The sequence below is a fragment of the Phascolarctos cinereus genome, unplaced genomic scaffold (assembly GCF_003287225.1).
Source record: "Phascolarctos cinereus isolate Bilbo 61053 unplaced genomic scaffold, phaCin_HiC Scaffold_726;HRSCAF=1367, whole genome shotgun sequence".
NCBI classification, from domain to species: Eukaryota; Metazoa; Chordata; class Mammalia; order Diprotodontia; family Phascolarctidae; genus Phascolarctos; species Phascolarctos cinereus.
The window spans coordinates 282708727-282732712 of record NW_027556098.1 but is presented as its reverse complement, the minus strand read 5'-3'; the positions used below and the strand labels follow the sequence as shown (position 1 = coordinate 282732712).

Here is a 23986-nt window from a genome sequence, read left to right as displayed (position 1 = left end):
GGTGGCGCAGTGGATAGAATATTGGGCCTGTTGTCAGGAACATGAGTTCAAATGCGGCCTCAGACACTAGCTGTGTGACCCTGGGCAAGTCATTCAGCTCTGTTTGCCTCAGCTTCCCCATCTGTAAAATGAGCTGAAGAAGGAAATGGCAGATCACTCTGGTTTCTTTGCCAAGAAAACCCCATATCATCATGGGGTCACAAAGTCTAATACTGCTGAACTACAGCTACCACCCTTTGGCAGTCTGGTAAAGCCTACAGACCTCAGAATCGTATTTTTAAATATTTGAAGGAAATGCTAAATTTCAGTTAGAGATTAGTGAAAATAAAGATGCTTTTTTCCCCTACATCCAAATTCATAGACATCAGGTTTAGAACCCTTCAACTAGAGAATCTCTGACATCACTTCTAGCTTGAAGTCCTGTGATCCAGGACCCAGGATAGGAGGTTATGATGAGGTCTAGAGGTTAGGCGTCCTGGAATCCCAAAATCACGACATGAGGGTTCTGCCCAAAAGATTCAACCCAAGCCTTCTTTCCGCCAAAAACAAGGTTTATTGCAGATTTGCCATATTAGCTAAACTTTTAAGGAATCTGGGCATCTGTGAGCTATTGGCTAGATTGTGCAAATCTGAGCAGTGGCTAGATTATAAGAATCAGAGCATCTTAATGGAGACAAGATGGACCTTATATACAGAAAGACTATGGGAGGGATCTAGGAGTGGCCAAGTAGTCTATGAGGTAATACAGCTACAGGGGTGGCTAAGGGAGAATGGAGCCTAGATAGGATTAAGGATGGGAAGTGGCCAAGGGACATAGGGAGGTCTAGGCTAGGTTAAGGGTACAGAGAATTGGGAGATTGGATGTAGCTATAAAGAAAGGCCAGTTGATAGGATTATAGCCGGGGGGGGGGGGGAACACCAGAGATTAGGCCATGTGGAAATGTCCAGGGTTTTTCCTTTTTGGGGTCTAGCTCCCATCCTCATCATTTACAGGGCTGAGAGGAGTGGGGAGGAGGTGAGGAGGAAGAGTTGAATGGACAGTCAGCGCAATATGGAAGATATTCCATGGCTGACATGCATATTAGAGGATTTTGTTAAATATTGGTATAATTTCCATCCAGCCCTATAGGCTTTTTCACAGGGCTTTGAAGTTCTCATGTTAGAGGCAGATTTTGACTACTTGTAGGAGCATCATAAATGAGTTTCCACAATAAGTATGCATGCTGAGAAGGAAATTAAATTCCACTACAGTGTTTGTTGTGACTGATGCCAGAATTTTGCTGAAAATTTTATTAAGATTCACTGAGTCTGTGAAAAGTTCTTCTTACTTCTTTGGATATTAATTAGGAAATAGTTAAAAATAAGAAATGTCTCTGTTTTGAGATGAGGGTTTGTTAATTTAATCTTGAACCTTCACGACTGGATGTAATTCAGATATGATTTACATTTACGTAGTCAGTTTTATAGAGTCAGAAATAATTTAGCCCAAGGCCTTCATTTTACAGAGGAAGAAACTGAGGTTTCCTCCTAAAGAAGTTAAGCAACTTGACTAATGAATTGGGTCTCTCTGTTCACCTTCTACATTGATGATTGTCAACAGGATTTTCCTTAAATGCCAATCTGACTATATCACTCCCACTCAGTAAACTGCAGTGGCTACCTTTTGCCTCTAAAATCATATGTAAATTCTTCTGTTTAGCTCTGAAAGGCTTTGTATGTTGGTCCCAGATTGTTTTTCCAGGCCCCTCATTGCCGATTATTCCCTCTTTCATGCAGTCCAATCAAACTGACTTTTTCTCTGTTGCTCACACATTATTCTCCGTCTCTCTCCTATCTCCCTTCAGTCTCTGTACCTTTGCATTGGTCAAGTTCTCTGACGGTAGTGTGCCCCTCCTCCTCAGCTCTGTCTCACAGACTCCCTCCCTTTCTTCCTTCAGGAGAGAATTTATACACTATCTTCTACAGGAATCCTTTCCAAGGTCTCTCAACTACTAATATCTTACTTTCCAAACAATTTAGGCTTGTCTACTTTGTATTTATACTCTTTATGTTTATTTTGTATATATTTGTTATCTCCTGCATCTCTCCTTGAGAGGAGGGATTATTTGTACCCTAAGTGCCAAGCCCAGTGCCTGGAACATGTTCAGTTGTTCAGTCAGGTCCGATTCTTTGTGACCACGTGGACCAAATTGTCTGTGGGGTTTTCTTGGCAAAGATGCTGGAGTGGCTTGCCATTTTCTTCTCTAGTGAATTAAGGCAAATAGAGATTAAGTGACTTGCTCAGGGTCACATAGCTAGTAAGTGCTTGAGGCCAAATTTGATCTCAGGTCTTCCTGACTCTAGGCCCCAGTTCTCCATTCACTGAGCCATCTAGCTGCCTTGCCTGGCATAGAGTAGGTGCTTAATTGAAAAAAAAAAACTGTCTTGCCTGTCATATACTAGGTACTTAATAAAAAAAAGCTGGCTGATTGTTTGACTGCCCAAGGTAACACAGTGGAGTAAGTGGCAGAGCCCTAGAATGTGAACCCTGGTCTTCTGACTCTGCCTTTCCTTAATTTTCTCCTTTCCCCCTCCCCTAACATTTTTAATGACTTTAAATTCTCAATTTATTTCTCTATTTGCATGCCTCTTTGATTTAACTTCCTGTTTGCCTGAAGTTGAATCAACTTTTACTTGTTATTTCTGTCTTGACCTGGTTCTTGGAGACTATAGATTTCCTTTGGAGACAGGGTAATCTTGAATATCCTTTGATTTTTTTGACCTAAGGTTAAAAAAAAAAAAGGTTGTCCTTTGCCCCTTGGCCCCTACCATTCTTTCCCCACCCAGTTCTCTCTGGGTAGCCCCAGGCTTTAATTTTTGGTTACCTTTTGCGTTCAAGGTCATTGCCCTACTCAAGCTTTTCTGGGTTTTGTAAAGTGTAATAAAAGCTGAGCAGTTTATGTCTTTACTAGATATATCCCTGCTTCCAAGGGATCAGGGAGAATCTTTTTGCTCATGGATGGTAGCTGAGGTTCCTAACTCTTCTTAGATTTGTTCCTAAATGAAGGCCAATTGGTTACTTTTATGCTTTTCATTGTGTATATTTTTTCTTATCACTAGGGCAGAGAATAGATGTTTATCACGTTTTAAAAACCTGTTTATTGCCAAGCCACTATTTGTGCTTGCATATAAATATATACATGTAAAACTAAAAGAGCACTTCTCTATTTTTTATGAGGTCATAGATCTACAGGTGGCAGTGAGAGAAATGATTATTTCTGTCAGGACCAACGGTTTCCCCCTTTTCTACTTCCTTATATGGAAATCAACCAGTATGGGAAATCTTTCTCAAAGACTTATCCAGCCAGGATGGCTAAAATATTATCAGACAGTAAAAGAAATTCTAAGTCTAGGCAAATGAATGGATTCCTTCTCTTTATGTTTACTCCCACAGGTCTGGGAAAATGTGGATTTTCCCATTGTCAGACAGGTGATATGGAAATTGATAAGTCTCTTTGACCAAGATATGGGTGCTCTGTGTCATGTAACTTGAGACCCTCATTGTAGTATAGCCCTCCCCTTGTAATATTCATTCTGTCATTAGTTATTAGCCTATCAGAGTTAATTGTCACCCTCAGAAACACCTACCCTTCCAAGGGCTTATAAGCATTGAGTGGGTTCCATGAGGGATCCTTGGCATTCGAGAATGCCACTGACCTCTTTTATTAATAACATGCTAGCATTATTGATAAAGTGATTAACTACCAGAAACAATGTCCCTCAAACTTTTTAAATGTCATAGAAGGGACTTGAGAGAGGCCATTTTGCTCAGGTTCCCCCCCCTCCCCACTCATTTTAAACCCATGAGGTTTAAGTAAAACTTTCCCCAGGTCACACAGGTAGTAAGCATCCAATACAAGATTTAAACCCAGGTCTTTTGATTCCTGCCATTGTATCACATTGCTTCCTTTCCTCATCATAGCTCCTTAGGAAAATCCATTGCAAGATCTTGGTTAAATTTGGATTCACTTTTCTGTGTGTGAAAAGATTCTGGGCTGCTTGCCCAGGTTCAGGTTCTTTGAGAAGTTAGCTTCAGGGCTGCCAGGCTTCCCTTGAACCTGCTCCGGTTCCTTCCCCTCATCCTTTCCTCTTCACCGCCCCCCCACCCCCCACTTCTTCAAGGATTGCCTTTATTATCACATGGAAGATGTCTTTTAAAATTTTTTTCTGTCCTTTTCTTCTCCCCTTTGTGGGGGTAGGAGCTAACCAATCTAATCAAAGGTAAAAATTGCCCCTGTCCAAATTTACTTTCCATTGTTTACATATAAATAGGATCAATACCTTTCCTGTTTCCTCCCTCCCCTACTCCTCTCCCCTAGGGGTTACCACTCTCTCCCTCTTCAAATAATATTTAAATTTATTTTGTATTTTGCTTACTCTGCTAAGATTGAATCTCTTCCCTTCTCTGGTGCTGGGAGGTGCCCCCCTCCCCTCATAAACTCCTTTAGGGCAGGAACTCTTTCCCTTTTTTGCCTTGTTTCCCCAGCACCTGTCTAGGTGCCTGGCATGTAGTAGATGCTTAGAATGGTTGTTGAAAAGAAGAACAACTACAATGATAACTAGCATTTATATAGTGCCCACGGTGTGGAAGGCACTGTGGTAAGCAGGTTAAACAATATTATTTCGTTTGATCTTCACAATAGCCTTGGCAAAGAAGTGCTATTATTATCCCCATTTTACAGATGAGGAAGCTGAGGCAAACTAGTTAAGTGTCACACAGCTGGTAAGTGTCTGAGGCTGGATTTGAACTCCAGTCTTCTGATTCCAGGCTTAGTGCTCTATCCACTGTACCACCTAGATGAAGAAACAAAAGTCAACAGATCTCTCATCAAGCATTTATTAAGCACTCATGATGGGCCAGGCACTGTGCTAAGTGCTGGCAGAGAGAAAGGCAAAAAAGATCCCTGCCCTCAAGGGGATTACCATCTAATGGGGAAAGACAGCAGTCAAACAACCATGTCCAGAGAAGATAACATACAAAATAGACTGGAGATTGTCTCAGAGAGAAGGTATTAGAAGCTTCTTGTTGACTTGGGCTTGAAAGAAGTTAACCAGATTGCTCAGGGTTGCACAGTTACTAAGTGTTTGAGATTGTACTAGATGGACTCTCAGGTCTTTTAATCTATAATCCTGTGAAGTGACACATGAATTGAGTCTTGAAAGAAGCCAGGGGATTCCGGGAAGTGGTGGCAATATATTCTAATTATGTAGATAGCTTTTGCTAAGGCCCAAAGTTAAGATATTGAATATCAAGGGCTTCCTGACTCCACACCCAGTGCTGATGTGTGGGAGGCTTTGAACAAGTGGATTTATAGACAAAGGCCAAAGCCGGAAGCTTAGATAGATCAGAATCAGAAGAGAATGGCAAGTGGTTTAATTCACTTGGACCTAGCTGTCATTACTCCTGGTTTTGCCCTCTAAGGTGAAACAAAACAGGTTTAATCCCTCTTTTATTGGAGAGAGGAGAGACTTCAAGAGACTTTAAGCCAAGATCCCAATTAGGAGTCTACTACCATAGTCCAGGTTCAAGTTGATGAGGGTCTAGGTGTGACCACCTAGTCCACAAAGGTGGTGCCAATGTGATTGGAGAGAAGGGGGCAAGGTATATTCAGGAATATGGAGGCTAGGAGAAAAGATGGCCTAGCTGGTGAGTACAAGGAGGGGAGAATTTAGGAGCTTTGGGATTTCTTGTTAAGTTGCTTGGCTTCTTCCAGTCCATTGATTCTGAAACTTTCTGGTCTCAGGACTCCTTTATGAACCTAAAAAATTATCTTGGACCCCTAAGAGCTTTTGTATATGTAGATTTTACTTATCAATATCTACTGTTTTAAAAATTAAAATACGTTAGTTTTGTCATAAAAATAGTTTTATCCTTTCTGAGCTCCTAAAAGGGTCTTTGGAATCTGTAGGAGGCTCCAGACCACACTTTGAGAACCATTTCTCTAGTTCATTCCTAGTGGAGTAGTTTGTAAATATGACTTGTCTTTGAAGTGGGAGAGGAGTGGGAAAGGAGTGTGACAATGTTCTTCCCCAAAATTTGTACTTTTGAAGGAAATTCAGCCATGGAAAGCATGAAGAAGCTTGCTCAGAGAAATATATTAATTTTTTGTCAGAATTGAAAATAGAAAGAACCTAGCATTATGAACCTTTACATCTGGGAAGAGGACTTAGAAATCATTCTAGATTAATCCCACCCCCCACCTCCGCATTTCAAAGGTGAGGGAGCTGAGGTTTATAGACATTGTGACTTGTTTGAGGTCAAATAGGATCAATGTGTCCTGAATCCCAGGAGATTATGTGATAAAAGCATTATTTTGGGGATGACTTGCTTACTACAGTGTTTATGAAAACTTGAAACTGAAGTCACAAGTGCCACATTCAGACCAATCTGTCTTTCTATTGATCCTAATATGTGTATTTTAGTCTATGGGATATAAACTGTGAAAACGTTTTCATACATGTGTTTATAATACACGATATGTTATTCACAGACACTTCTCACTAAGTGAGCTTCTCTTAATGTGCTGACAATATTTCTCAGCCATGTGATAGTGATTTTCCCTTATCTTCTAGCCAGGTTTGGTTACATGTTAGGCCATTCCCCCCCCCCCTTTTCAAAGCAATTGGGGTTAAGTGACTTGCCCAGGGTTACACAGCTAGTAGGTGTCAAGTGTCTGGTCTGAGACCAGATTTGAGCTCAGGTTCTCCTGACTCCAGGGCCTGAGCTCTATCCACTGCACCACCTAGCTGCCCTGGCCATTTCCTTTCTTTAAGGGGATGGTGCTACCACAAGCGCCTTTGACATAATAGGTACTTAATTAAATTGGAATAATAGCTAGCATTTATATACCTCTTTATGTTATGATATATATGATCCTCACAACCATCCTGAAAGGTGGGTGCTGTTATTGTACCCCTTTTACAGATATGGAAAGGAGGCTGAGAGGTTAATTGAGTTGCCCAGGGTCACATAGCTAGCTTGTTAGTGTCTGAGACAAGATTTTAACTCAGGTCTTCCAAATCCAGTCATCTGTCTGTTCCTACTACACCACCTACCTTCTAATTAGTTGAAATTAAACATCACTTTGAGGCCAAAATAGCACTTTTGGGGGTCTTTGTTGTAGTTTTCACAGTTCAGCTTGTGGTTAGGAGGATCAAGGATCCTGCCACTTGAGTTCCAAGTAGGAGAACTAGGAGCTGCTTTAGAAAGTTTTGTGAAGTTTTGATGCGTTGGCCAGCAGCTACAGTGTGAAGTTCACAGTGAAGTCATGGGAAGATATGATGTAATAGCTTCCAAATGAGGTGCCCCCTTCCTCCTCCTCATTCTAGGTCTTACATGGCTGGGAAGAGTTCCCTTCCCAACAACATTGCACCAGATGACAATCAGGGAGAGCCTTTCATTTTCTGGAAATTTAATCCACTCATTTAAGTATGTCTTTGTGACATAATAATAGTGGTGGTGACAAAAACAAGATCACAGCAGGAATAAATGAGCCTTTCTAAATTGAATGGTGACAAAGCCCCACAACCACACATATAAGGCCCCTAACAGATCTTTGTCAATTCAGCAAATAAACTGAACTGGAATCAGAGAACTGTTACAGAATAAACACAACCCCCTGGACATGACATCCATCCATAAAAAACCCCCAAAAACATAAAAGTAAAAAAACCAATTTTTAGTAGATTTTGCAATTACCAGGTATTCATAACTGACTAGATGGAGTAAAGAGCTTCCACATACAGCCCCTAGGAAGAACTTTGAACCAAACCTGGCAGAGCTTGTTCCATATAGGTCATCTCTGGGTATTCTGCTTTAGAGTTGTCCTGAAGGTGCCTTCAGGGAGTTTACTGAATGTGAGCTTACATGACAACACTTCTGTTCATTACGAAAAGTAGACACTTTATCCACGTGTGCAATAGCCCATCGTTAAACAGACAGTAATAATAGATGTAAGTAGTGCCTTGCCCTTGGACCAATCTGAACCCCATTGAAAAAAAAAGATGAGAAGGAAATAATGATAACAATAATAGTAACAGTGATTAGTGTTGTTGAATGATCATTTCAATACTTCAAGGAGCTGTGATTTCATTAAGGGTATTTTTTTCCACCTTTTAAAGAAATTAATACAGGCTGTTCACTGGAAGGTCAAATACTGAAGCTGAAGCTTAAATACTTGGTCACATAAGGAGAAGGCAGGGTTCATTGGAAAAGATTGAATGCAAAAGGAAAAGGGGACAGCAGATGATGAGATGGATAGATGGTGTCATGGAAACAATGAGCATGAACTTGGACAGACTTCGAGAGATAGTGGAGGATAGAAGGGCCTGGTATGCCATGGTCCATGGGGTCACAAAGAGTGGACCATGGCTGAATGACTGAACAACAACAACAAATATTCCACCTATGCAGGCACTGCTCCATGTACATCTTACTAAGTGACTATCTTTATAGCTTACTGTGTCTGAAAAGATTCATCTCCAAGGTGGCCAGCCCTCTGTTGATGAACCAACTTGAGCTTATTGAGACTGGTCCTTGGATGACAAACAGTCAGTCCATCACAGGGATCATACTGGAAGCTCACCAGCTTTCTTAGCCATCTTTGAGGGCTGGGGATTTGAATAGAGGCCTGGATAATTTATGCTGTGTACCTTCAGGCACATTTTTTTTTAAGTTAAAATGTTGCCATACAGAAACTTAACTGTTCCTTGAATTATTTTTTTGCTTCTCAGTGCCTTCTCACCCACCCACTCTTATTGAAACATAACTACACCACGAGTTTATAGCAAAGAGAAAGTAAACAGGACCAGGCTCCAGGGGAATGGAGAAAGCCATTAGAAAACTCTCAAGCTACCATTCATTTGCTTGAGAGTACTATGGGTATTATCCCCATTTTACAGATGAAATTAAGGCTCAGCAAGGCTGACTCTAGGCCCATAGTCACCTAGCTAGGATTTATAGCCAGCTCTTCCTGACAATGCAGCCTCATTTGTATGTGTGACAGAGATGACAACCAATAGTGTGAGCAACCAAAATTTTAAAAATAGAGTCTGAAAGTCTCCTGCCCTCAGAATGTCCAACCTGTTTTCTTTGAGACCTTTGCTGTAAGTAATGGCTGTGGAAACCTTAATTTTGTATTTTTTTTCTGTGCTTCTCAAGGAAAAATCTCTTTCTCAACCTGACATTTAATTTCTTCTTCAGGGCTTAAAGGGAAGAAGTTGAATTTGTATGTTTAGCATGAACTGCCTGTTGATGGGTCAGATTTCAGGCTATCTCTAAATCTCCCTTTAAAAATAAAGCAGGGCCAGATTTCAGGTTCATTTAATGAGTGTTTATTAAGCATCTACTTTGTATTTTGTTACTATGTACTTTCCTGGGAGTGAGGAGGGTGAGGGTAGGGTGGGGATGGGGTTATCTATAAAGTTTGGATAAGACTACCTCATAGGAGTAATTTAATGGTAAATTGCATAAGAGGTATAAGTAAAATTGTAAGTGAGGTTAAAGGGGTGTGTATGGGTATGTGTGTTTATATGAGTTCATTATCTACTGGAGAAATCTGACTTTCTGGAGGAGGTTGTATTTAAACTTGGAATAGATGTAAAAGGTAGGTGGGAATTAAATAGGAGGGAAGAAGAAGAGAAGATATTCTAGGCCTGAGGAATAATAGCATGAGCAAAGGCCCAAAAGTATGTGCAGGGGGTGCAGAGTATAGTGTGGCTGTGATGTGGAGTATGTAGAGGAGAGCAGTGTGAGAGGCATTTTGAAAAGGTAGTTTGGCCCCAGGTATGGAAGGTTTTGATGCCAGGCAAAGAAGTTTCAGTTTACCTGGTAAGTAATCGGGGGCTGTTTAGGAGTTCTGAACAGGAATGATGTAGCTAGATTCGATTCAGTTCAGTTAGCACTTATTTACCTTTTGCTATGTGTTAGGCACTGGACATAAAAAGACAAAAAATAGTTCGTACCCTCAAGGAACTTAAGTTTTACTGAAACCCATGTGTAAAGCTTGTCTTTGCAGGCTGATGAACGGTTGGTTTAGAGGAGTGATAAACAGTATAGGTAGAAAGATCTATTATGAGGCTATAGCAATAGGCCTGATAGGTGGTAGTGAAGAGGCCCTGACCTTGTTTCATGGCAGTGGAAATAGAAAAGAGGATAGTTGTGACAGATGGTGGAGGTAGACTGGATAAGACTTTTCATTCATTTATTCAGTAAACATTTATGAAGCACCTGTGCTAAGTGCTGGGGATACAGAAAGAGGCAAAAAACAGCCGCTGACCGAAGTTTATAATCTAATGGGAGAGACAAAATGCAAATAGATATGTACAAAGTAAGCTATTGACAAGATAAATAGGAAATAATTAAGAGAGGTTAGGGAAGCCTTCCTGTAGAAGGTGGATTTTAGTTGGGACTTAAAGGAAGCCAGAGAGGTCAGTAGTCCCAGCAGAAGAAGGAGAGTATGCCAGGCATGGGGGGGGGAGAGGGGGAATAGGATTTAGTGGTTAGGGAAAGCTTAGTAGTGAAAAGTGAAAATCTAAGGGCCAAAGATAATGATCCTAAAAACTGGCTCAAAGAGAAGTCAGTGGCCCCAGAAAGCCAAGACTAGTGGTGTAGTGGACAGGACCTTGGGACTCAGGGAGTCAGAAAGGCCTGAATTTGAATCCTGTCTCAGACACTTAAGAACTATCTGATCCTGGGCAAATCATTGAAATTGTCTCACTTTCTTCAGATTGGAAAATGGGGATGATAGTCCCAGACTCCCAAAGTTGCTGTGAGAATCAGATGAGGAATTATATGTAAAGTACTTTGCAGTGCAAAGACCTGGAGGTGGTAGAGAGATTGATGAATTAAGGGGACAGTTTGTAGGGTGTTTGTAGGGACTGCATTTAGGGAGGTTTATGAAGTAAGTCTAGAAAGGCAGGCAGGAGCCATACTTTAAGGTATTGGGGATCAGGTAAGAATTACAGATATATTTTCTTTAAAATAACAAAGAGGTGGTGGTACTGGAAAATTTTGAATAAGGGAATTGAGGGAAAACCTCTTCTGTAGTCTTTATTCTTCCCAGTAGAGTAGGAGACACAGTCATAATTGATGAGGAGTAGGGAATGTAGTTGGATGAATAAAGAGTATAAAAGGTTTGTAATAGTCAGTGTGTTGAGGTGGCACAGTGGATAGAGTGTTGTGCCTGGAGTCAGGAAGACTGATCTTTCTGAGTTCAAGTCTGGCCTCAGACACTAGCTGTGTGACCCTGGGCAAATCACTTGACCCTGTTTACCTCAGTTTCTCATTTAAAAAATGAGCTGCAGAAGGAAATGGCAAACTATTCCGGTATCTTTGCCAAGAAAACCCTAAATAGGGTCATGGAGCATCAGACATGACTGAAACGAAACAACAATAACCGCTGTGGGATATGAGATAGGGAGTAAGAGTTTGTGGTCAGAGGATTATACAGCAGCGGTGCAGGCTTATCGGAGGTTACAAGGTGATGCTACTGTTAGTACAGTCTTTTTTAGAGGGGGAGGCAAGGGGGATTAATTGTATCTTTGAGGGCCAGTGACTGCATTTCATAGACTCACAGAAGTATCCTATCAGTTCTGACATTGTGGGATTTTGTGTGCTCCAGACAGTGACTTCTCTAGGGAGCACAGATTTAGAAGAGAGTTATGAATAAGTGAATATGAAAATAGAATGTCCCTTTGTTGGAAGCTGCCATTTTTTTCTTTGCTGTTCTATGGAATTGAAACGGTTCTGCTTCTAGAGGCACACTCACTTATATCTTCCTCCCTTAGGACAGCACACCTGGGGAGTTGTGGAGAATATTCTTGGATGAAAAATGAGCGTGTGTTACAAATATGTTTTGCTAGATACCTAATCCATTTTCTGAGTTATTTGTGGAGAGCTTTCTGTCACCATATAGTGCTTTAAGAAAGAGCTGCCTTTTAAATAATAGAATGGCAATTCATAGCTTCAGAGGAGTTCAAAAGCTTTGCTGACGTGATCTGAACCCTGGCACATCCCCCAGTTAGTCTTTTCTTCAATTTATAGACAGAGAAACTGAAGGACAGAGCAGGTCTGGATCTGTAACTGGTACAGTCAGAGGACCTGGGTTCACATGGATCCTCAGATTTGCTATCTTTGTGGCCTCAGGTATATCACCTAACCTCCCTGGGTCTTAGCTTCATTATCTGTAAAGTAAGGGGGACCTCTGGCTTCCAGCTGGAGATCTCTGATTCTGTGACCTAAATTTCCTAAACCTACAGGAACCCACATCTCTAGCATCAAATTCTCCTATTGCTAAGAGATGGGTCTTGTCCTTGTGGGGGCCAATTCTTTTCCAGTCCTGTTCCTTACCCAGAACACTTTCCTACTGCTCAATTTCCTCCCAGGATTAACATTTTTCTTAGTAAACTCTAGTAACCTGAGAAAGAAGGTGGCTGTGGTGATAATTTTCATGTCAAGGTTTTAAAATCTTTGTTTGGGGCCCGGCTAGTGGCAGGTGTCCAGTTGGTGAAGATCATGTAGTTCTTTCCTTCTTAAATTTCATGTAACCTTTCATGCTTGCTTTGAACCAAGTCTCCATTTCTTGAAGTCCTGAAAGAGGGTAACTTTTTAAGCAGTGTGTGGTATTTTTGTGTTGCAGGTTAGTGGGTCAGAGAAGAACTCTGGTCTGCCTGGAATCTCCTGGGTTTTCAGGCCAGTGAGTATTAAGTTTATATCTCTTCAGCTCATCCTGTACTGTATACAGGATTGTTTTCAGATGGATAGCCAGCTAGGATAAGGTTTTGAGAAAGTTTAAAGTCATCTAATTTTAAATTGCTATAAAGAGGTTACTAGACAGTCCTGAGTCCTGGAGCAAGGATTCTTATTCTTTTGTGTGTGATGGACCCCCTCTGAATGAATGAATAAAGCATTTATTAAGTGTTTCCTGTATGCTGAGCTATTGTACAAAGCATGGGGAAGTAAATCTAGAAAAGTAAAATAGTCTCTGCCTTTAAGGAGCTTACCTTATAATGGAGGGAGAACCACATATATGGAAGGACTCAGCTTTCAAATCCAGTGGAAAAGTTTCATGGTCCTCAGGGTGCAGCCTCTTCTTAACGCCATTTCCACTGATAAAATGATACTGTTTCCTTTGGACAATGCCAGGGACTCTGGAGGCAAGAACTTTGTTTTCTGGGTCTTCCATAGTAGATCCTTTTTCAAAGGTTAATGTTTTTAAATGCATAGCAATTATGTTGAAATACAATTCTCCAAATATTTTAAAAGTTCACCCTTGTTTAGGGTTTTTTCTTTAGGCTCAGGTAAGTCCCCTTTGTTAGTCAGTTACAGTGCTTCTCCATTAATATTTTTGTGAAAGATTGCCATATAGTGCAAGCCAAATACATACATCTTTGGGTTTTCTGATTTGGATTTTCAAATGTATTACTGAGAATGAGAATAATAATAATAGGTAGCACTTTACATTCTGCAAAGCACTTACATGTAATAGCTCATTTCAATCTCACTACAACAACCTTAGGAGGTTGGTGCTATTATCCATTTTCTAGGATGAAGAAAGTGAGACAGAGAAGTTCATTGACTTGCCCAGGGGCAGAGAGCTATTAAGTGTCTGAGGCAAGATTCAAACTCAGGCCTTCCTGACTCGAGTTCCAGGGTTCTGTCCATTATACCACCTCTCTTGGCTTTCTGGGGCCACTGGCTTCTCTTTGAGCCAGTTTTGGGAACCATTATCTTTGGCCCTTGGATTTTCACTTTTCACTGTTTTTTAAACCTTCCCTGACCAGTGAATCCTAATTCAAGCCATTGAGTGTCTTGAAATATCTGGTCCCTGAGCATTGTAATTTACCATACATGATTACTCATTATACTTCTCTTTTTTCACTGCCACTATAACTGGTTCCTCTTTCCATCTACTCCTTGCTGACACATCATCATAAAGGCTCTTGAATCTTACAGATCATTTAATCCAGCCCACTCCTTTTATAGATGTGGAGAGTGAGACCACAAACATTCAAGTGACTAGCCCAAGATCTTGCAAGTATTAAAATTAAGAATTTATTACAATTTTTATAACCAAAAATTTTAAACATACAATAAATTTACATAGCATACACTGATATTGTTGATAAAATGTGTTATAATTTTAATAAAGCTTCATAAAGATAAAATCATTCATGTGAAGGGAAGACTTGTTTTTCAGTACAAAATTTTTCAAAATGTGGTGTCATTGGTGATATCATTGTTATCCCACACTGTCACACTACATTTCTAGGATTTATTATAAAGGAAAAGAGAATATACAAATTCTTAATATATATATGTACACACATACACACACACATATATTATGGAAAGATAATTTGTAGTTTATATAAAAGAAAACCAGCTAGTCCTTTTTGCCAGGGTGGCGTCATAGCTTTCTAATATACTCTCTAAAATTTTTCAGAGCTTGACCTTTTTTTGGGGATTTTCTTTAATGAACCTTTCTGGATTGGAAATGTATGGCTCCCTTATGGATTCATAAAAGAATGGTTTCCACCATTCAAGAACCCTCCCATGCTGGTTTAGAATTTACCTATATGGGCACTCAAGCTCACTTTCAACCAATCAAGAAGCACCCAAATTGTGTGGTGAGTTCTGTGATGAATGAAAAGCCCTACAGACAGAATTTCTGGATAATTAATAATCAGTTTACTCATTAGTCTAGGTAATAATAAATTAATGGTCAGTGGTTTCTCTTGGTAACCAAAGACACCTAATGGAGGCACTGAATGCCTTAAATATTGTTTTGAAAGGGAAGGCCCTTGACAGGAGAAATCAACCCTGATTGGTGGACATTTAAATGAGGAGGTGGGCTAAAAAGTCTTCAGCTCCTCCTCCTGAGGTGGCTTGCTCATGAGACTCAAAGTCATCTGGCAGTTTGGACAGAGAAATCTGTCTCCACCTAGAACAGACTGGTTTTCTCCTTTGTGAGCTGGGTCACCCTAAACTCTAGTGGAGGGGTGCAAGGGCATGGGCTTATTGCTTTGTGGCAGGAATTTACGTGGATTAGATTCTGTTTACCCTGTAAACAAAAGTAAGGTCTCCTAGTTGGGTGGGATCCTGCCCCAGATTGAGGAACTGGAGTCTAGAGGATTAGGCCATCTCATCTATCAGCTATGAACTACATTGACTGGCTAACCTACAGGGGCTAGGCCCTAAATGAGGAAATAAAGGATTAAAAAAATCCTGGTTTAATAATTGGTTATTAATACAATAGAAAATAATAATTTCTCTCAGTTCTGTAATGTTCCTCCCACATTCCTATTCCCATCAAATTATCCAACTCTTTTTTTTCTCTTCAGTGGAAAAAAAACAAAACAAAACACCAAAAAACAAAGAAAATAGAAGCCAGTTATATTGTTCCTATCTCCCCCCACATAAACACTTTCCCATTCTGAAAGTACACAAAGATGAGCCCCATCCATCATGTCTACCTTGGACTCTTTTGTGTTGGCACAGAGGAGACTTTGGACTTTTGGGAAAGACTGGAATAGACATGAAGTAGGCTTGTTTTGTCAAACATTACGTGACATGTATTGCAATGTCTACATACTAATGGTGGAACTTTAAAAAAATTTTATTTAATTTTTAATTTATGAAATAAAAGAAGCATTTCTATAACAGTAAAAAAAAAGATGATTGTACATGAAACTGCAAATCTGTTATATACAACTTGCTATTCCTTTTAAATATATAATAAGGTTATCTAAATTTATTTTTATTTCCTTTTTTCTCCCCCATGACTACCATTAGACACAAATATAAATGTATATGTATGTAAAATCATTCTATATATCTATCCGTTTTCTCTGGATGCAGATAGCATCTTCCTTCATATGTCCTTTGTAGTTAATTTGGATATTTATAATAGTCAAAATGACTCAGTTGCTCAAAGTTGTTCTTAAAAACAGTATTGCTGTTGCTGTATACCAACAAGTTGTCTACCCTTTTCCCCCAGCCCCAGTGGCAGCACCCAAGGGGAGGTCTTCCCCAGCCTGCCTCATCCAGCACTAACCTTTGAAGCATTCCTCTCCTGGTTTTCTGGGGTCTTCTCTCTGACACAACTGATTTTGTATCAATCACTAGTATTATTTTCACATCATGAATTAAATATTTGATTTGAGGACCGTTTTCCTGATGCTTCCAATGTGACCAACATTGCTAGTTATGTTTGGTACTTGTCAGTAGGATGTCATGTGCCGAGCCTTGGCTGGCACATTCCATTTAGCCTGGAGTTCCTGAACAAATTCCCCATTTTTTATATTCACCAGGATCCATGTCACTGGTAAAACAGATTGTACATGCTGTGAACACAAACTAGCTGTGGGATGGTTAAAATACCTCCTTCACTTTTCCTGTACTCATTAGCTAGAACCTCTGGCAAGCTACCCCTTGGTTTGACTCTGATTTAGTTGTTGGGTTGGGAGGCTGGGGATAGATAAGTAGGTAATGAACCTCTTTTCCATGTGCCTCATTTCACAGATGAACTGGACCCTGACATTTTTAGTGCCCCATCACTGGAGGTCGTCAGGCGAAGGTTGGATGACCTCTAGGGTTCTAGAGAATCGATTTTCACTGAGGTAAATGGACAGACCAGATGATCTCCGAGGTCCTTTTCAACTCTCTTGTTCTTTGGCTGTGATTCACAACTAGTGACTAAGTAATAAATGCCTCTTTTGGTAGGTTGGCACAGTTTGGTGGTAGATGGTAGGTACCTCCTTGAGAACCATTTGAATTACCATTTCAAGTTATCTGTATACCTGTTTATTTTCAAGAATAGTTTATGCTTAAAGGAAATCTTGAGGGATTACTGTCAGTTCTTATTTGGAAAATGAACATTTGGGTCTTGTTTTCTTTTGATATGCAGTGCCACACATGGGTTGCATGTTTGAGAGGGGGACTGTTGGCTAGGCAGGTGAGTTTGCCTTTCTGTTGGTATGAGGGAACTGTGTTCCCAGACTAACTAGGTCATTGATATCTATTTTGAAGGGAATATGGCCACAGCTACACGAATCTTTAATTTCCAGATCAAATCCTGTTGGACTGGTTTACTAGGGAAGCAGGCAGCAAGTGCTCCCAGGTTGGTCATGTGGGTATTTATGAAGTCTTAAGAGTCTGAGGGTAATGAAGCACTTGAGTTCTGTTTTCTAGGAGCAGTGTAGAGGCTTTTTAAAAACCCTCAGGAAAAGTACTGCATCTTTTTTTTTTCTCCTAACCTGTTCTGTGTCGTATTCTGAAAATCACTGGCCCTTCGTGACTGCTCCAGTTTTAATTTTGGATGAATCTGCTTTTTTTCTTTCTTTTACACAGTCATCTCATATTTTAACTATGTAAATGAAAATCTTTCTAAAGAGTTGATGAGCCCTACAAATCAAAGTCACTCTAGAGCTCTGAGGCTTGCATATACCTCAGTGTTCAAGTATTAAGTTATTGGTATATAGGGGAGCTTGGATTATTAGACTGTTCAAGGAACTTCTGAGCATCGCATTGGCTTCTCGCTTGGCATGGTCTAATGGGACCCAGAATTTGCAGTAGTTCAGTGCGTTTGCTCCAGTTTCCTGACTGCCGACCTCTCTGGCCCTACATTTTGGATTCAGTCAAAGGGCCGAGCTTGAGGACTTAGAGGGCCACATATGGCCTCGAGGCTTCAGGTTCCCTGCCTCTGAATTAGGCTTTTGAAACTCTTTGTTATTTTTCACTCAAGTGCACCTCTGGTCATGTACTTAAGCTCTTTCCCCAGATAAAGATATTTAAATGAAGTCTGAAAAATTTGCACCTGGTAAGTTGCCATATTTATGTGAAGAATCTGCTCCCCCCCATTTTTGAGGAGAAACACAGGGTGCTTTTTTTCTTTTTATAACCCCTGTCTTTCTCTCTCCCAGCGCCTCCAGGTCCCCTTCCTGTTGCTGTTGCCCTCAGCTACAGCAATCCAGAACCTCTGAAGGCTTGGTAAGAGCAACCAGAGGTGTTTAATTAAAATCTGTTTTCTGAAAGTAAAAGGAAGACTGTGAAACCGCTGTTCACTGTTTTTCAACTGTTCTTATTAAACTTTCAATCATTGTGTTCCAAAAGGGAATCCAGCCAGAGCAGCAAGAGGGGAGGAATTGCTTTTTTTCCCTGGCCAAAGCCAAAACAAAAAAAAAACAAAACAGGATCACCGCCTAAGTGTAACTCATATTTTCTCTTCCTCTCCTCCCCCATCCTCCAGTTAATCATTAACACGTTTTCTCCAAAATTTAGGGGAATTATGAAAGGAAGTAGGTGTGTTTTAGATCACAAAAGACTCATAAAGCTTTAGACTTTATCTGCAATTCATATCCACTTCGTGTTTCTAGGCTAAGTTAGTGCTGAACTCAGAGACCTCTAAAGTCTAGAACTCGACATTTTCTGCATTTTTGACCATTGAATTAAAAATACCCTTATGACTTTCTTTGTAGTTTGTATAGATGAATAAACTGCCCATTAGAAGGGACCTTAAAAGCCATCTAAGCCAACCCTCTTATTTGACAGAGGAGGAAATAGGCTCAGAGTGATTAGGGGACTTGTCCAAGGTCACACAGTTACTAAATGTGAGAAGTGAACCCAGGTCTCCTTACTCTAGAAGCCAATGAGCTTTCACTTATATCATGCTGTGTTTTTAGAGGGAACTACAGGTAAAAGGTGATATTTTGAAACTTTACAAACTTTGATTTTGAGAAAATCACCACTTTCTGAACTTCTCAGAGTTTGTGAAGCCCCCAGTTGATGGAGCCAGAAGAAAACAGGAACTTTTAGGGCAATGTCAGTTAGGAAAAATGATAAAAAGACAGTCTGGTATTGGAAAAAGCACTTGATTTTTGGTAGGGGCAGGGAACTGAGTTATCCACTTCTTCCACTTAATAGCTGTGTGAACTATTCTGTGTCTCCCTAAAGATATGCTGCATCTTCCCACCTCCTTTGCTCAAGCTATTCTCCACGTATGACCTGTCCTTCCCTCTTCTCCTTACCTTTGTAGTTCTGACCCATCTCTTAAAGACCAGTTTAGATGCTGCCTTCTCCATAAGGCCATCTCTGATTTCTGCCCTCTGCTTAGTAATTATCCCAGCTGGCATTTATATAGCCCTATGGGGTTTGCAAAACGTTTTTTACATATACAGAGTGTCCCAAAAGTTTTGGTGTAGTTTTAAGCTAATTTAGACAAGATTCAGACTTAGCTTTTCCTAACTCCAAATCCATTGCTGTATCTGAAACACCACCTAGTTGCCCTTGTCCTCTGATTGGTCACAATCTGCATTTGATCTCTATAGTACTTTCTAGCGTATCCTTTCTAATGCATTCATGTAAGACTGTGCACTATAGTTACCTATGTTCTTACTGCATTGTCCTACTAGGCTGTAATAGCACAGTGCTCTTTACCCAATAAATAAATATTTGTCAACTGAGAACAGAGAGTAAGATGGTGGATAGAGTATTGGCCTCAGAGCCAGGAAGACTTGGACCCAATTCAAGTCTTGCCCCTGTCACTTAACGGTCTATGTGACTAGTCAACTCTCTAAAACTATTAAATTACAGAAAAGGCATTGACCTACAACAGTAGGGGGAATTCCTCATCTAAGAATTTCTTATATCAGTGAAATCACCAGTCCATTCCTTATCCTTACCTGAGGACACTGGGCTGTAACTTGATGGCAACATTTTTGGGGGGTTGGGGGGGTAAAGAGTGGATGTGGGTGGGTAGGATGGTAGGTAAGGCTCTGTTTCATTCATGGGGAATGAGAAGAGGATGGAAGTTTCTGGTGTTTATATGGGGGGGTGGGGTGGGGTTGGGGATTGGGTTGGGAAATATAGCTTTCATTGAGAAGGATCAGAAACAGTGCTATCAGTAATGGGATCTGCAGAAAACAAAATGGTGTCTCAGAAGAAAACAAAGGGCTTTCTAGAATCAAAAGGTGACATTTCTCTCCTGAAACTGAAATAACAGCATCAACTATTAAAACAGAGAATATGCCATCTGGTCTCATTATGGGATGATTTTGTTAGAGCCTAACAAAAAGAAAAGAAAAGATAGCCCTGCCATCAGTAGAGCTGATAAATACTGCATGCTAAAGTCATTGGCCAAAGTCCCCCATATGACTCCATGCTCAGAACTAACTACATGAAAATAAACATTTGAAATGTTAAAGGTCCAAGAGAGTGGATAGTGTTCCCAAGGTGCCTGGTTTTACTTGGCCTTTGATTCTTCAAGCAGGTGTCTGTTCTTCTGTCTACCTGGGCCAGAGTCTTGTTTTCCTTTTGAAAAGTTCAGATCCTCTGTTCTGTATATACTGAGATGTTTTCTCTTCTGTTCAATAAGACTTGGGAGAAAAAGGACCATGCGATCCTATCCTCAGAGTGGGGAGGAGCCATCTAATCCCAGTCCCTCATTTTACAGATGAAGAAACTAAGGCAAGTTGTACGTAATAGATTTGCAGTTTCATGTGCAGTCATTTTTAAAATTATACTATGTTATGGAAATGCTTGTCTTATTCCATAAATTAAAAAAAAAATGCAAATCCAATGCTCTTGATACTACTCCCCCCAATCTCTACCCCCCCAAAAAAAAACAGGAAAAGAAAAGAAACTAAGGCCCAGACAGATTACTTGCTCAGGGATACCCTGGTCATAAATAGTTAAAGTGGGATTAGAACCAGGTCCTTTGAATCCTGTACCATGCCTAAGGTGACAGGTATATTGAAAGTAATATCTTTCTAAGATGATTATTTTTCATAGATTTCATTCTTTCATCCCACTTCCACCCCTATGTAGTCAGTACAGTGTAGTGAGTAAAAACGCTAATAGGCCTGGGATTCTGTTCTTGCTCTGCCTCCCAACTAGTTAGATAACTTTGGACAAGTCAACTTTCCTAGACCTCCGTTTTTGTATCTGTAAAATGAGTTTAGATTGATCTCTAAGGCAGCTAGGAGGTGTGGTGGATAGAGCACTGGGCCTGGAGTCAGGAAGATTTGAGTTTAAATGGCACCTCTGACACTAGCTCTATGACCTTGGGCAAGATTTTTGCCTGCCTTAGTTTCCTTATCTGTAAAATAGGAATAATAATAGTACCTACCTACTAAGGTTCTTGTGAGGACTAAATGAGATCATTTTTATAAAGCACATAGCATAGTACCTGGCACATAGATGTATAATTGCTAATTGTCATTGTCATTGTTATCATAATTGAGGGGCCCTTCCAGCTGTGTCCTGGTGTGATATTATTCTAGGGCAGGGATTCTTAACTTGAGGTCCATAAATTGGTTTTTAAAAAATATTTTGATAAATGTGTTTCAGTATAATTGGTCTCCTTTGTAATTCTGTCTTTAATTTTAATGCATTTAAGAATATTATTCTGAGAAGGGGTCTATAGGCTTCACCAGATTGCCAGAGGGTTCTCTGACACAAAAAGTGGCTAAGAACCCCCTGTCTAGGGGGTAATCTGGTGGTGGAATATCTTATTTCCTTTCCAGGGGCCTGAGCAATAGGTTTTAGGCAGCTCAGATCATATCACACTTTCTGGAAAGGGACATATATGATCCCATTGGCCGTCTGTTTTTCTTTTTCTTTTTGCCTTCTATTTCCTACTGTTCCTAAATTGTCCTCTGCCTTTGTATGTCAGGGATCTATGATTTTGTTCATGTGAGGACTCCCTCCAACTGATCTGCAACCCATTCGTAATTTATAGTCTGTTAAAGAGTTATTTCAAGCTCCGAGGAATTGTGACTTCACAGGGTCATAATACAGTTAATAAATGTCATAGGAGGGATTTGAACACAGGTAGGTATTTTAAGTCCAGTCCCCAAGCACTATACGATACTTTCTCTCCTGCCCACTAAATCTTATTTAAATAGTTCTCCTTAGTGGTACAGAGTAGTGTGTTCTGACAGTAATACAGACATGGGGGCAGCTGGGTGGTGAAGTGTCTAGAGTGCTGATCCTGGAGTTAGGAATACTCATTTTCAAGAGTTCAAATCTAGCCTCAGACACTTACTAGCTGTGTGACCTTGGGCAAGTCACTTAGCCCTGTTTGCCTCAGTTTCCTCATCCATGAGCTGGAGAAGGAAATGGCAAACTACCTCAGTATTTTTGGCAAGAAAACTCCAAATGGGGTCACAAAGAGTCAGACGTGACTGAAAAACGACTGGGCAACAAAAACACCAACAAGGCTGGCGGGCTGGAATGAGTTGAATTCAAGATTTGATTGAACCCAGTTTATGCAGGTGAAGTTTTAATAGCGCTCCCACCTTGAATGCTGTCATAGCCATCCTAAGGGTGAGGACCACTGTCTTCTTGGTGGGCTGGAGAGGACCAACCGGTGAGACTTTCTTTTGAATAAAAATTAGCTCTTGATCAGTAATAAGCTTCCTTCACACTCTGACCTTTCCGGTTTGGTATGGCCTTGGCAGCTCTTGTTTTGTGCGGGCCTCCAGGAAGAGTCACGCAGTGGGAGGCAGGTGTGGAGTGGCCCACGTCACCTCTGAGACTGTAGAGTCCCTTTGTTGTGTCCCCGTTATGCTTTGCGTCTGTCTTCGGTCAACCTTATCTTGGCTTTTGGTTTCTTCCAGAGAATGGAATTAATTGAGTTGTCTGCAGCCCATTTTCCACCTAATTAAACGCTGGCCTGACAAACCCTGCCAACCCACGTGGTTTTTGTATTTTTTTATTACCTGATGTGAAGGTTGCCTTTGTCACTGAGTCATGTTTGTGTCTCACTGATAACTGGAAAGTTGAATTGATTGTTTGTGTTGGATTTGTGTTGTTGAGTCAGTCACTTAAAAAAATATCACAGTATTGCCATCGCTCACTTTTAACCTTTGAATTTCCTTTCCACTTCTTTAGTGGAAAATTTTTAGAAACTTTAGTGGTGACTGATGGGTCCCGTAAAGGAAATTGCATCATTTCAAGTCACCTCACATTTACTCAGAGCCTTATGTGCCCAGAACACTGTGCTAAGCTCCAGGGAAGAGAGATCCTTGGGTAAAATAATCTGCCTGCATGGAGCTCAAGTTTAATAGGGAACAAAATGAAGGATGCTTGTAATTATAATATAAACAATACCTCATAAGTACACTACAGAAGGGTAAACAGAGTGCTCTAGGAATTCTGAGGGGGAAAGGTCGTCCTGACTGGGAAGTCTGGAAGTTTCATGGAAAATGTGGTATTTGAGTCCACAGGAGATTTGATTTAGACTCTTTTACAGCCCAGAAATATTGGGCTTTAAAGGATAGATGGTGTTGAGTGTTTAGGAGAATGTTGCAGTTGCACAGGATACAAATACAGTTAAGTGAGAAACAGGAGTATCCTTGAATTTGCCCAAGTATGCAGTGAATTTCTAGCTCATGAGCTCTTTGTGTTTGTTTTAATAGTATTTTATTTCTTCCAAGTACATGTAAAGACAAATTTTAAAATTCATTAAAAAAAATTTTTTTGAGTTCCAAATTTTCTCCCTCAGTTCCTCAATTTCTCCTCTCCCTAAGATGGTGAGCAATTTGATATAGGTTATATATGTACAATCATGTAAAACGTATTTCCATATTATTCATGTTGTGAAAGAAGAAACATACCAAAAGGGGGGAAAAAACCATGAAAAAATGAAGTGAAATGAATATGCTTTGATCTGTATTCAGATGCCATCAGTTCTTTCTCTGGATGTGAATGAGCATTTTTCCTCATGAGTTCTTTGGAATTGTCTTGGTTTGTTGTGTGGCTGAGAATAGCTAAGTCATTTATAATTGATGTGCAACAACAGTGTTGCTGGTACTGTGTACAGTGTTCTGGTTCTGCTCACTTCACTTTGCATCTGTTCATGTAAGGCTTTTCAGGTTTTTGGGAAGTCAGCCTGTTCATCATTTCTTAGAGCACAGTAGCATTCGTTTGCAATCATATACCACAGCT

General features: G+C 40.3%; 1 protein-coding gene across 1 annotated transcript in view; it reads left to right on the top strand.

The window, feature by feature from the left end:
- SMCO4 (single-pass membrane protein with coiled-coil domains 4) overlaps positions 1–23986 on the top strand; it is an 83695-nt gene that overhangs the window by 5775 nt on the left and 53934 nt on the right. Inside the window, exons 2-3 of the transcript XR_002327213.2 lie at positions 12678–12734; positions 16562–16659. The gene's annotated coding sequence lies outside the window, so the exon portion shown is untranslated. The remainder of the gene's footprint in view (positions 1–12677; positions 12735–16561; positions 16660–23986) is intronic.